Genomic DNA, 3,882 nt, shown 5'->3' with positions numbered 1-3,882 from the left:
GCAGAATGGCTCTGTCTGGTTTGTTTATCAGTGGCAGTTCAAGCTGGGAGTATGTTAGACTGTAGGGTGTCAGAAATTTCTCGGGGCTTTCCCTGTTACAGAATAGGGAAGGAAATAGGCAGAGGTAGGGCTGAAATGTGACTGAAGTTCCTACAGTAAAAGTTGCCAGTGTGGTCAATTGGATAGGTCTTTGTGAATGAATACAAAGGGTAGGGGCCAGCCTGCCATGCTGTGAGGAGGCAATGAGAAGGAGATTAAGGCTGATTTGCCAAGGTAAGAGATTTATGGATGTAAATGCCAAGCAGGGGAGCTGTACTGTGGAGAAGGAGCTGCTGGCAGGAACCAGTGTGACTGCATGTGTTTCAGAGCTATGTGTACATGCTGCTGCTCAGCTCTGTCCCCTCTTATACAGTTGCTCAAGGTAAGCAAGAGTAAAAGCATTTCATAGCTGTCAGGCAAGGATGTAAACCTTTCACCCCTTGGTTTGCAGTTCCCATTGCTTTGTGGGATCAGCCCTTGCTCAAATGTCTCCAAAACATATTTGGATCATGCCAGCATGCCTCACTGGCACCTTTTTCCACCACCTGCAGGATGGAGAGGTGCAGGGTGGGTCGCCTCAGCATGCATCAGGTTCCAGGGTCACGCAGCATGAAGTTGCAGCTACTTCATGGGTTTTTTCAATAGGAACTCCATTCAGTCTTCCTTCTCTGGTGCAGAACGTGCTTTATCTCCAGCTTACTATCTGGGGGGGGAGCAACCCAGCAGGTGAATGGTGCATGAAATGTTCCACATACATCCCTTTCATATTGATTAGTCAAAATGCTGTCCTTGTCCACAGCAATTGTGGTTCATTGCCTAACCTTCAACTTTTGGCAGTCCACTGAGAAGCAAAAGTGGTTGTGATAGGCAAAAGGCCAGCATTGCTCCCAGGCTCACCTTTGCAAAGCGTGGTGTGTGGTTCCAGCAGTAAGGCCAAAGGCTAACGAAACACGGAGAGCAGCTGGCAGCTTGTGGGATCAAGTTCCACTTTGGGAGTAGGCAAAAGGCGTTCTTGCTGTGCTGCTGCTCTGGCTGTGGTCCCAAGTGAGGAGCTGAGCTCTAACAAATGTGAGGTGTTCAGGTGTTTTAGCCAGTGCAGCTATGTAACTGCAGTGTGATGCTTCCCACATCCATGGTGTGCCCAGAGGTTGCCCTGTCAGTAGCAGCCCCTGGGTTTGCTTGTTGCAGGCAGTGACTGCGTGCACCCCAGGTCTGAACTTTTCTTGATGGCTGAGGCCTTGCCAGGCCTGTGCTATCCCTAGCCTTAGGGCAGCCCCTCCTCATGGATCACCGACATAGGGAAAATTACTGGGTACAATCTTCTGTTCAGGCTCTGGAGATAATCAGAGGACTTCAGTCTGGAAAGCTACCTTATGAAAGCAATAAATTCCCTTTGGGAAAGAAAAAAAAAAAAGTAAGAAAACACACGTGATTCTAATGGAGGTGCCACTACCTTTTGCCAGTGCAAAGTAAAACTAAATCCATTTGAGCTTTGCTCATGAAATGTTCCTTGAGGACGTTGTGTTTACCAGAAGTGTGCTGTTGGAAGGGGAGGTGTCTGTAAAAGGGCCTTGGGAGGATTTCCAGCCGTTAGCCTTCCCCAGAGAAACAGAGCGATAACGAACGTAGCCAGGCTGCCTACCTCTGGGCTAGTGTTTCTGTGGGAGTGGCAAGTGGGCTTCCCTTCAGCTGAATAGGAGCTGCCCTGGCCCTCTGGGGTCAGTTAGGGGCTGAAGCCACAGGCAAAAGAGAAGGCTTTGGGCTCTGGTCCTGTCCCCTACCACAGCCATCCCCATCTGCCTGCCCCAGGTCACGCCTTCAGAGGCTGGGGAGGGTGTATGAGGGGTGAGGAGAGGTGACGTGGAAGCGAAGATGGTGAGCACGGAGATGTGGCTCCAGGCTGGCCAAGAGGAAAGAGAAGGATGGGGTCAGGGTAAGAGTGAAGATGGATGGAGGATAGAGGTGGCTGTATCCCACTTTGGGAACAACCAGAATTCTTAGAGCTGGAAGGGACCCTTAAAGGCTATCCAGTCCAGGTCCCTGCAATGAATAGGAGACATCCACAGCTAGATCAGGTTGCCCCAGGCCTGAACCTGGGATTCAGCCATCTTTGTGCCAGGCCTGAATGCCTGCCCAGAGGCTGTGGGCTGGCTGCTGGGCCTGAGGCCAGCTCAAACAGGCTCGTGCTCTAAGGACTGGCCTGTGCTTCCCTCTGTGAAGAGCTGCAGGGAATGTGGGAGAATGCATGGCTAAGCCCAGCTGCTGCTTTACTCCATGCCAAGCAGGGTGGGTTGCTCAGTGCTATTGCTGGAGGACAGCGAGGGACCTGAACAGTGACGTGGCCATGAGAAAAAGAGCCCGTTCTTCCTTCTGTGGGGGAAATTCACTTGTAGCCTATGCACTCCTGTGTTATTCTTATGAAAATAATATGTAGAAATCCACGCACAAGTGCTGTATACACTGCAGGATGCGCTGTTTTTTCAATAGCTAACAATATATCACCGCTTCTTCTAACAGATGAATGTTCTTTCGCACACAGGCCCACTCTCAGGCTTTGGAAAGCAGCCTCCTGTTAGTGGCAACCAGCTGCATCTGTATAACCAATCGGCCTGTGTGCCTGTCTGTGCAGACCACCTCAGGAGTCCACACATGGTATAACGTGTGACAGATACTTCAGAGTCTATGATTCTATATGAGTTCCATGATAAGCGTGGCCAGCAGTGTGAGGGAGGTGATGCTGCCCGTCTGCTCTGCACTGGTGAGACCTCAGCTGGAGCGCTGCGTCCAGATGGGGAGTCCTCAGTACAGGAGAGACATGGAGCTGTTGGAACGTGTCCAGAGGAGGGCAACAAAAATGATCTAAGGGAAGGAACACCTCCCTGTGAGGACAAGCTGAAAGAACAGACTGTTCAGCCTGGAGCAGAGAATGCTCCGGAGAGACCTGAGTCTACCTTGCTCCCTTTGCCTAGCTCCCTTTCTATGGCTGGCTGGTTCTCACCGGTCACTGTTTCCGGGCCTGGGGACAACGCAGTTCATAAGCAGGATCCTGTGAGGCCAAAGCTGCAATGTAACTATTCTGACAAAATACAGGGTGGTGTGAGTCTGTTGTGGCAGTTTTGTATTTCACCCTTGTGGGTTTTTTCAGCTTAATACATTTTTATTTTGTTTATACTCTGTTGAGTTCCCAGCAGTAATATGACAGGGATAGCAGTGCAGACCCCAGCCAGTTTCCCATGAGCGACTTCTTCCTCTGTTCTCAGCTCAGGTACAGAAAAAGCACAAAACCCAAGTCAAAGAGCCTGTTGTGCTCAAGGTGGGTGACTTTTAAAAATCAGACTTGATCCAAAAAACACTTTTGCAAATATCTGCTTTGTTTTAGGCTGAGGAGATCTCCATTTCTTTCAGTTTGGTCACTGACAAATCTTTTTTTTTAACGTGGCTTCAAGCACATGCTGCTTCAGAGGGCAGCCAGGGAGAGGTGCCTGGGTTATTCTGTAACTGCAGTGCCCAGCAAACATGTCCCTTACCGGGGTTAGGGCTATTTGCAGCTTCTTTATGAGAGATCTACACGATCTACGTCACATCAGATAGCCCCCAAGATCCTTCTACAATGGATTACCTCTGGCAATGTTTTCCAGAGATTTCATTTATTGCAAAAAGACCAAAGGTAATGCCATTCCTGTGCTAATAACTAAAATAGTCTGGGTCTTGGAAAAGTTTCCAGGATAAGCGTTCCTATAGGCATTATTTTGGCTTGACTATAGCAGCGTAGCTTCTTCCACCACTGTGTTGTGGGGAGCAGGGCACAGTGGAGAGAAGCAGAAGGGAAAGGGGGGATCTAAC

This window comes from Lagopus muta, chromosome 1 (assembly GCF_023343835.1).
Source record: "Lagopus muta isolate bLagMut1 chromosome 1, bLagMut1 primary, whole genome shotgun sequence".
Lineage (NCBI taxonomy): Eukaryota > Metazoa > Chordata > Aves > Galliformes > Phasianidae > Lagopus > Lagopus muta.
This window is presented reverse-complemented; position numbering follows the sequence as displayed.